At 38.8% G+C, this 11,165-nt stretch overlaps 1 pseudogene; it reads left to right on the top strand.

Moving 5' to 3' along the window:
- The window catches only part of LOC101659169, an 11,622-nt pseudogene extending 2,839 nt beyond the window's left edge, over positions 1-8,783 (top strand).
- The last annotated feature ends 2,382 nt before the right edge of the window (positions 8,784-11,165 follow it).

The raw sequence follows: 11,165 nt of genomic DNA, 5'->3' as shown, positions 1-11,165 counted from the left end.
AACAATCACGGGCTCCATAGGTGCAATTGTATGGCTATAATATAAGAAAATTATAGTAAAGTTATAGAGAATAAGAGAGGTAGGAGAGAAGATAAAATAAAGAGTCAGATACATTTCATGGTAGCATGCTCACCTCCGGGATGGCTTTGATCTAAGCAGTCAGGTCTGTGCAGAGAGAGGGAGGAGGAATGAGAATATATTTCTGACCAAGGCTTATATATCCTTAGGGGGCATGCAAGCCCCTCTGATTACAGGTAACCACATATGTCACAGGAAGGGGCTGTACAGTAGGCATACGTGTGACAGGAAGGGGATGATCTAAGGGTGTACACGCAATAGGAAGGGGAGGGATTAGGGGTACACATGTGACAAGATGGGCAGATCCTAGATTCAAGATGGCAGCCTAACCTTGGCCATCCTTGAGTTGGCTTGACCTTGTCTCTGGGCTCTCCTTCAATGAAACAATCTGCTATCCTTATCGGCAGGGAGTGTGCCCCACCTAGGGTGGGATAGACAATAGTGTCTGATTGCTTTATATGGCTCTTGCCCTTAGGGAGAGAACTTCTAAGCAGCTGACTGCCCACCACATGCTAGCAAGCAGCAGACAACCTGGGGAAAACCTTTTCTGTATTCCACAACCCTTGATCAAGCCTTACCAATCACCCTATCCTCTCCTGACCATTGATTTTGGATCACTTGTTGTTCCCTTGTCCATAGGTTTGTTAATACCCACTTTCTTTCCCCACCTCCCCTCTCCCATGTCCCCTGGAACCACTGGTCCTCATTGTTTCTCTTCCAGATTGTTTATCCCACCTATCTTATCTAGATAGACATGCAGAGACAATAACGAGCATAAAACAAGACAGAAACAACAAAACAAAACAAGCAACAACAACAAAACCATTGGCAAAAAAAGAAACACCTATAAATAGTTCCAGTTCTGTCTGTTGAGTATTTTCCAGTTGAGTCTGATGGTGTGTCACACCCTGGCACCAAAGTCTATTTTTGGTATTCCCCTGTGACTTCATTGCTTTGCTCCCCTTGCTGCTCTGTTGCATACCCTTAGCGTTTCACCCCGATGTGGTGGGGTCAGATTGGGCACCATTCCTGCACTGGGTCTCCAGTGTTGTCCTTCATAGTGCTATGGCTCAGTGAGGGACGTCCATTGTGTTTTGTGGTGGGATCGGCCCTATGGTCCTCTCTGTGCATTGGCTGCTCTGAACAGGAACATTGTCCTTGCGGCTTGGTGGGCAGGATGTGTTCCACTCCCTCTCCTTCCCTCTTTGTTTGCTCCTGTGTGCACTGATCAAACACGCCCCTCTTCCTGAGTTGTAACTTCAGTGCTGTCTTGAGGTGGTTTTTATGAAGTACATATATGAGGGATGATGTATGGTTCATGCCTGGTAGGCAGACTTTCTACCCTCTTTTTGGGGAATTAACCTCTAAGATTTGTTTAATTGGTGATTCTCCTTATATTGGGGACATAGATACCATTTATCATTTTGTGATTGGCTCATTTCACTCAGCATGTCCTAAGGACTTGTCTTAAAACAAGTAACCATCTAAGCATGACATTATGTAAGTCTACATAGAAGAAGCACACCAACCTGTGTGATCCAAGGATTGTAAATAATGGAATCCAAATTCGAAGGAGGGGATAGTATCAGAGCTTAAGATGTGAATATTTAGTTTGTAGAAGGCTGTGGATGACAAGTGGAAGTCCACAATCCATTTGCAGATTAAGCATCCGTTGAATCCTCTCTGGGAATGACCTTGCTATCAGACAGAAGGCATTATAAAGTTGATTATGGCAGATGCAATTAGGTTAAAATGTAACACTTTTAACATTTGCTCTCTCTTTTGACCCATTTTAAAGTTGTTCAGTTTTTAATATTTTCTGCTTTCATTTCACCTGAGCTTTTTCCGTTTTGTCTAGTCATTGTTGTTTTGTTTGTTTCCTGCTTGTGTTTAGTATGATTTTCTTTCTTTTGGGTCCTCTTACAACTCTTGTTACAATCCAAACATCAATTGTATCAGACATATTTGTGCATATATTGCTATTGTTCTTTTCTAGACATTTATTTTCTATTGAGCCCTTGGGATCAGCTCCTGTTCCCCCGCCCCCCCCATGGCCCTTTGATAGATTGTAGATTGTTATTATTTTCATATCTCACACTGACTTCTGTCTCCCTTCCCCTCTGTTTTCTGTTGTCCTTCCCCCTGGAGGAGGGTGTGTGGTTATGTGCCATTCATTGGGATCGGTACCAGCTTCCTCTCCTTCGTCTCTCCCTCCCTTCCCCCTACCTTTTGGTATTGTTATTTCCATTCTTGTTCCTGGGTTCTGTGTGTCATGAGCTTTATCTCTTGCCTATAGCTATGTACATGTTTGACCGGAACATGTTCGACAGTCCAGAGTAGGAAGCAGCACTGGGCCAAAAAAGATGAAACTCACTGCCATTGAGTTGAGGCCAACTCACAGTGACTCTATAAGTACTGCATAGAACTGCGGCTGTGGGTTTCTCAGACTACAGCTCTTTGTGGGAATAGAAAGCTCCATCTTTCTCCCTTAACAAAGCAAGGAGGGTATTAAAATAATAAGTATATGGTAGTCCTGGGTCACCATTCATTGGGTACCCTCATGGCAAGAGATCTGAACCAAATTCAGTGATTGCTATTTCTATACTCGAGATATAGAAGTTATCTGATTCTTCTCACACAACGGAGTTTCAGCCTTAAATTCAAGGGCTACAAGTGATTTGAGGTAAAGGCTAGTTCACTCAGTGGGTTTCCGCATCGTGTCCTTGCAGTGTGGCCTATGGAGGATGTTGTGCACCTTGAAAGAAGAGAGTTCAAAGTCCCAGAATTGTATGCACACGGGGCCTGGGCCACCAAGGACTGGATAGAAACTAGGTCAAAAGTGCCCAATTCATATCATAATACTAGACATATTCTACCTTGGGTTCTCTGAGGTATATATCTATTTGAATTAAATTAAAAGAATGGCATAATTTGATTAAATACGATGGGATAGGCCCCAAAAACCAGATTGACACTGGGCAGAATGGCGCTTTCATAGTACGGATTTTTCTGACTCAAAGCAACTTGCTGTGAGTTAGTTTTCACCCAGTTGCTTCATCTGGGAAGGTTCCCTTTGGTCACAGTGAATTTTTTTGTAAAAGCAGTTTCACTCAAATCTTGTTTTTTTTTTTGTGATGGTTGATTTAAGACAACAGCATGTGCCTGTAAAATTTTGTTTTCTGCTTGAGAAAATTGCTGCCAAACTGTTGTGATGTTGAACAAAGCTTAGAAGGACACTGCTATTGGAAAAACTCAAGTGTATGAGTGGTTTTCTCATTTCAATAGAGATGAAATATCAATTGATGACAAATCTTGTTCTGGAGGTCTGTCAACTTCCCTAACAACCGAAAATGGTGACTAGTAGTGCATTTGGAGTTCATTCCACCAGGGCAGACTGTAAATCGAACTCTCTATTTAGAGATTCTGAAAAGATTACGTAACAGTGTGCAACAGAAGCCACCATGACAATATACCTGCTCATATAGCTGTGTTAATCCGGGTAGACTAGAGAAACAAATTCATAGAGACACTCATATGTGTATAAGAGGGAACTCTGTATCAAAGAATAATTGATTAAGAAAACATCCCAGCCCAGTCCAGGTCAAGTCCATGAATCCGATATTAGTCCATATGTCTGTTCCCAGTCTATAAATTCTTCAGGTTCATGCAGCACATGCAATGACACTGAATGCAGGAAGAAAGATCACAGACCAGTGGGTAGAAAGTCTTGTGGATCCAGTGGCAGTAGAAGCCTCTCAGTGCTGGCGTGGGTCCCCACGTGGTTCTTCCAGCTCCCAGGGCTCTGGCTGCATCAGCATAGCTCCATCAGGCTAGTCATCAGTAATGTCTTGCAGGGATAGCCATGTGTCTTACTTCTAGCAAGCTATTTATTTCCTTAGCGCCTGAAAATAAGGTCATCAAGCTGTGAAATGATTGACAGGCTAAACTTGACCCCTTCACTCTTAAGTCTCAAATTGACAACAGATTATGTAACTACCACAGTAGCCTTCACAGTGTGCCAGTTTTTGGCAAAAAAAACAGCATGACACTCTTGTACCACACACTTGACTCCCTAGACCTCTCTCTGTCCAACTTCTTTTTGTTGCTGAGAATGAAAAGGGACATGAAAAGGCAGGAATTTGACAATGTAGAAGAGGTGAAGAAAAAAATGAGGGAGGTGCTGCCAGCCATCCAAACAAATGAGTTTGAAAAAATGTTTCCAAGAAATGGAATCATACATTTGACAAATGTATTAAGTGTAATAGAGGGTACTTTGAAGGTAATAAGGTTGTTTTATTTTTTTATTTTTTATTTTTATTTTTTTAAGGTTGTTTACAAAAAAACTTTAAATATATTGCTTTGGCAAAAAAATCTGTTTTTTTTTGGGTCCCCCCTCATATATTTTAGCAAATGCAATAAAAAGGATAACAATCACCTGTAATTTCAATAACCAGAGAGTATTGCTGTTTAGCCCATCCATTGAACACATTTTTTGTATTTAGATATCTTTTCATGTTTAGCCACACACATACATAATTTATTAATTCACAACATGGGATCACCCACTTTTGTAACTTGTTTATAAACCTTATCAATATTTCATGAATCTGTATGTCAAAAAATAAAATTTTGTACATTATTTTAAATGTGAAATACTTATACCCATTTTGCGGTTCCATAAATATTTACAAAAGGGCTTCAGAAAGTTCATGGGAAAATCCTTATCTTTTAATTCCACTTTCCTGTGGGGACCAGCCTCCCCACCACCAAATGGGTCTAAGGGGTGGTTGTATAATTGAGGGGTAAATTAAAGCGACATCAGACAAGATCAAGCATGCAAGGGCTCACCTCCTCAGTCATGACTTCAGGTCAAAGCAGAGAGAGAGAGAGAGAGGGTAATGTAATCTCAGGAGTTTATATAATATTGGACACGCAGGCCATGGTAAGCAGATATGTAACAGGAAGGGGTTGTACAATAGGCACACACATAACGGAAAGGGGAGGAGCTAGGAGCATACACACAATAGGAAGGGGTTGTACTGGGGCACACATGTGACAGGAAGACACATATGTAAGAAGATAGGCGGACACTAGGGTTAAGATGGCAGCCTCACTTTGGTCCTCTGAGTTGGCTTGACCTTAGGTGTCTTTGAGCTCTTCTCTAGGGGAGCAATCTATGATCCTTATCAGAAGGGAGTGGGCCTTACTTTGGGTGGGACAGATACCCTAAACAGGCTCTGATTGCTTTTGATGGTAGATAGCTTTTAGGCAGATAGCCTTTAAGCAGTTGACCTTCAAGCATATATAGTAGCAGCCATGTGCTTGCAAGTAGCACCTCAAAATTGGCATTATTATGGGGGACTTCATGGGGAATAACTTTTACTTTGGAGAATGGATATGTCTCCAACCCAGGGATGTGATGGCTTCCTCCTCGGGAGACTTGGCCTCCCAGACTCTTTATTATATGAATGTTGAGTATGTCCGCATACACTCTCTTCCTGGTTCTGTTTCCCTCATTTTTCCATGGATTTTTTGAAACCACCTTCCTATAACTAATCCCTTACTGTTAGAATACTGTTAGAATGTAGATGGTTTTCAATGCTATGATAAATATTCTTGTGTTTGAGTCATATCATTAGGATAGACTATAGATGTATACTTCTTGCGTCAAAGAATATACTATACCCTTTAAGATTTCGTACATACTTGGGCGAAATACCCTACTTGTGCAGTTCATATTTCAATATGCTTTTCTTCCCAAAGTGACAGAACCCCATTCCATGAAACCTTGGCAAGAGGAAATTTCTAAAAATATCCATAATGTTTAAAGTAAATTTGGTAAAATGGTTATTGTTTTGTTTTTTCATTTCTTTGGTTAATAAGATTTAGTGTGTATTTGTAGTCATATAGATTAACTGTGTTGTATCAATAGTCCTTACTATATAAATGATAGGAATCTTTTATTTATCATGCATATACTCATTAGACAAAGTAATAGAAATAATGAGGTCTTCACCATATTTTCACTTAATATTTTTTCACAGACATTTCTCTAATCTATGACATCAATAAAAAATTTACTCTTTAACAAGAGTAGGTATTTATGTATAATATTCCATCTGGGAAAAATATTTTAATATATTTGAATATCTTTCATTTACAATTTTTAACACATGTTCCCTTATTTTATTTTTGCTCCGATACAGTTATTTATAAAATTAGTCATAAATTATTTTCTCTACGAAATGACATAAAAGTATTTTACAACTTTTGTGGAGTTCATCTATAGCTCAATAACTACTGAGATATTAATGTTATTATTTGTTTTTATTTATCAATTGTTAAAGTGTTTGCTAAATTTATTTAAGATAATGCAGTACTTTAGAAAGCTGGGAATTTCATAACATTTTTGAAGCTTTTTCTGAAAAATAATTCAAATTATGCTTAATTTTTTGCTGACAAAGCACCAGAAGAAATTGATATTTAATTAATTTTTATGCTTCTGTGGCTTTGTGTTTTTCTTTTGATCTGGAGAGAGTTGTTACGAAAGAGATATGACAGTAAGAGGTTGATGCTGGAGCATGTAATAATGACTTCTTGGGATTATGCTGAGGTGGCATCTGACATTGTCAATTAAGCGTGAGGTCTGCAGCAGCAAACACGGCATGCCCTTGATTTCTCTCAAGCTGTTTTGACGAATGTGCTTATTGTTTATTCGACTTTTTCCAAATACAGTTTATGGAATAAAGAATCCTAGAGGGATGCTATATGAAGATGTTTTCTGAAAGGTTTGAAAGTTTGTGGTTTGATTTTATTTCTTCTTTAGCCTAGAGTTTAAAAGTAATTTAAGAACTAAATAAAAGTCTCTATGGGGACCTTTTAGCTTGTGGGCTTACCAATAACATTTTGAAAAATCCTATTACTATTAAGCACTCAGTTTTTCATTAGACTTCAATAGCACTTTGTCTCTTTCTATCTGACACTTTGTAAGTAACAGGCCTTTACAATTGGAAGATAACACTTCGCTGTAGCTTGATATTAATTGTCTTTCTTAGCTCACTCAAATAGCGTTTAAAACAATGCTTCGAAGAATATTAACATGAAGAGCAGCCTTTTCAGTCATGCAGAGAAATGATTTTGAAGTGACATTAACTTTCAAATAAAATTCTGTTGGGGAACTTTATAATGGTCCTTTTTTCGTCTTCAGAAAATGACTTTTAAGCTATAATTTTTGACATTCTTTAGGGGCACTCATGCTTTCAGATTGTTCCATATAAGTCAAAATAACTTGGTATTTTAGAACCTTAAAGTTTAGTACTAACAGTTTAAAATAATCCTTTTCCTGGAAACCATGTTGGGCATTTCTATTACTTTTATCATTATACGCCTTGGAGCCGTTTCTTAAAGAGACTTTTATATGTCACAACTTTTTAATCCCTTTTTATGGATTGCACCTGTGAATTTCAGATTTAATTAAACTTTTAATTCAATTTGAATAAAAGTTTTATTTTAAAAAAACCTTTTCATCTTGAGAGATTTGTTGCTTATAGTTAATTTTTTAAGTCATTTTGAGTTGTCATATTAAATGAGCCATGTAGATTTGGAAAATATGTTCTCTGCATCATTCTCCACCTTTTGCAAAATGGCGTAATCTGGTTGAAATTAAAGAGATAAGACGGGAGGCGAGTTGGTCCCTGGTCAGCCCGGTGGCCTGTCCCCCAGCACTTGGGGGCCTGTATGTGGCTCCAGTGGCCTCGGTCCACAGACGCGGGTGGGCTTTCCTGCTGCTCTCAGCAACCTGCTGAAGCCCTCAGGGCTTTGTCTCTGGGGTCGGCCAGCCGCCCGGTGATGCTAGACAGCCACTAGGCCCTCTACGGAGTTGAATGATGACATAAGCCTCAATAGGAGTGACTCAAAATTTGCACCTACTGGACCTGAATTGTGAACAGTTGGTGAAAAGGTCGACACTGGGAAGGTTATTCACATTCACTCTGTCATCATCTTGCGACGGTCTGATAAAAGGAAGGACCGAGTGGAGATTTCTCCAGAGCAGTTGTCTGCAGCTTCCACAGAGGCAGAGAGATTGGCCGAGCTCACAGGTCACCCCATGGGAGTCGTGGGCTTGTACCCTTCCCATCCTCATATCACTGTTTGGCCTTCTCATGTTGATGTTCACACACAAGCCATGTACCAGATGATGGACCAAAGCTTTGTAGGACTGATTTTTCCCTGTTTCATTGAAGATAAAAACACCAAGACTGGCCGGGTGCTCTACACTTGCTTCCAATCTGTACAGGCCCAGAAGAGCTCTGAGTATGAGAGGATCAAAATCCCAACCCATCTTGTGCCTCATGTCACCATTGGGAAAGTGTCCTTGAATCATCAGTAGAGTTACCCAAGATCCTGTGTCAGGAGGAGCAGGATGCTTACAGGAGGATTCACAGCCTTACTCATCTGGACTCAGGAACCAAGATCCATAACGGTTCCGTGTTTACCAAGAACCTGTGCTGTCAGATGGCAGCAGTCAGCGGGCCTTTCCCGCAGTGGTTGGAGGACAGACTGGAGCAAAACCAACAGCATTTGTAGGAGTTGCAACAAGAAAAAGAAGAGCTTATGCGAGAGCTTTCTTCCCTGGAATAAGCTGGAGATGAGCTGGGGAAAGGCAAAATACCCAGATGTAAAATGAATGACACTAAATCCATTTTGAAGACGTATAAAGTTGGAGGACTCACATAAAGCTGATTTCAAGACTTACAACATAAGGCCACAATAATGAAGACTGTTGGCGGAGGATGGACACACAGAAACAAACCTATACAAATATACCCAAGTAATTTTGACAAAGGTGCCAAAGCAATTAAATAGAGGAAAGGATAGTCTTTTCCACCCCTTAAGGATATTAATTTCAACCCAAACCACCTCATTTTTATAAAAAGTGACTCAAAATGAACCATGAATGTAAATGCAAGATATCAAACATTTAGGAAAAGATTGGAGAAAATCCTCAGGATCTAGGGCAAGCAATCAATTCCTAGATTTTCCCATAAAAGCTTGAACCTCAAAAGTAAAGCATTGACATATTGGACTCCATCCAAATTAAAAATTTTTGCTCTGTAAAAAATGAAAGAAAAGGAAAAGACAAGCTACAAATTGAGGGAACTTACATATAAACCTTTTATGTATCTGACCAATCTAGAAAATACAAAGAATGATTAAAACTCCAAAGTAAAAAAAAGCCAGGAATTGGGCAGAAGACATGAATAGATATTTCAATGAAGAAGATTTATGAGTGGGAGTAAACATATGGAAAAATGTTGGATACCATTAGTCGACAGGGAAATAGAAAATTAATATCACATTGCGTTATCATTACACATCTATCAGAATGCCTAAGGGAAAAAACAGTGATAAAACCAAATACTGTTGAATTTTGAATAGAAAAACTGGACCTTTCAAAATGATATATCTCATCTATCTGATGGGAAAGTAAAACAGTACAACCACTCTAGAAAAGAATTTGGAAATGTCTTTTAAAGTTAAACATCCACTTAACATGTGACCCAGTCATTATGCTCCTTCACATTTATCTCAGAGAAAGGAAACCTGTGTGCGACTGTTTCTAACTGCTCTTTGCAGTAGCCCACAAGTGGAAATAGCCCTTTTAGGAATGAAGAACAGATGAGTGGTAGCTAGAGACAAGAACTGGTATAAAAGGGAATTGAACGGCTCTGTTTCTTGATGTAATTACACAAATCTATACCTGTGTTAAAATTGAATAGACTAACATGGAATGCACACACCTATGAATGCATGTAAAATCTGGTGAAACTGAATACGTTATATAGTGTAGTTAATAGTTTCTGTACCGTTGTCAGTTTTTCATTTTGAAGTTGTACTGTTGTTATGCAAGATCTTTCCTCTTGGGAAAGCTAGGTAAAGAATACATGACAATCTTTGTACTATCTTTGCAATTTCCTGTGCATCTATAATTGCAAAATAAAAAGTTACAAGTATGAATCAAGAAACTAGGAATTTTGATACTTATTTTATAAAATAAGGGAGTAATAATAAAAATGCAAGGAGTAAAATGGTTTGACTCTTTTTACCGCCGCCCCCCCCTCAAAAAAAAAAAAAAGAGATAAGACGATTTGCAAATTGGGAACCACAAGTTCAGAGGATACTGAACGGAGTGACCCAAGGAGAAACTGGTTCAGAGAGTTTTTATAAGAGAAAACAAGGATATTCAGTAAAAATTCCGTGATGGATGGATGTTTAAGTAATGGTGACCAAATCGGATTGGTACATCTGATTGGCAGAAGATTTCATGTTTCTAAAGTGTTTTTTTTCTTAAGTTACAAAGTAATGACGAAATCAAGTACAACCATGAGACCATCCTTTCTTGTGCGACTCTACAGGAAGGACACATGTGATATAAAGTTTTTTTTGAGTAAGCATCTGCTCAGAGAATTGTTTTGGATCTAGCTTCCTAATCTCTAAAATTGTTTACCAAGTAATTTTCTAAGAGTGAAGTGGAGAGTTATAGGAATGACCAGCTACAACCCTAATCCAGGGATTACTTTTTGATTGAAAATAAAGGTTTAGCTTTAGATCTAAGCATAGTCACCATCTTGTGTCAGGAATTCCAAGTTAATTTGCTTTCATTCAGCATATAGGATTTCTAGAAAATAAAAATACCAAGGAATGTTTGTCATTTCTTTAGGAATCACCTATATCTTATGTGATGGCTCACTCATTTAATGTGGCTTTACTTACACATAGAGGCTTAGTAATATTTAAGCAATTTTTCCTAGAACGATAACAATTTTGTTTTTTTCATTTCAGACTATTTTGTGGGTTGTCTGGGTGGTCCTTCTGCTTCGATGGTGTGAGTTGGGATTTTTTCCCTGTGAGTTTGTTTATTTGCTTCCTAGACTACAATGAAAGTCCCATGAAGCCCTCTGCTACATGCCTGGGCCTTGGTATTGACTGTCATTCAGTGTGACTTTGTCATTCTCCATACGAACTCTCTCTTCAAGCAATATCTCTTAAAGTCTAGGCCTTGAGTTGACACAATATCACTTTCACGT

This window comes from Echinops telfairi, unplaced genomic scaffold (genome assembly GCF_000313985.2).
Source record: "Echinops telfairi isolate 266 unplaced genomic scaffold, ASM31398v2 ScPeMD7_18;HRSCAF=68, whole genome shotgun sequence".
Classification (NCBI taxonomy): domain Eukaryota; kingdom Metazoa; phylum Chordata; class Mammalia; order Afrosoricida; family Tenrecidae; genus Echinops; species Echinops telfairi.
The sequence above is the reverse complement of the archived record's forward strand: the minus strand, read 5'-3'. Positions and strand labels throughout refer to the sequence as shown.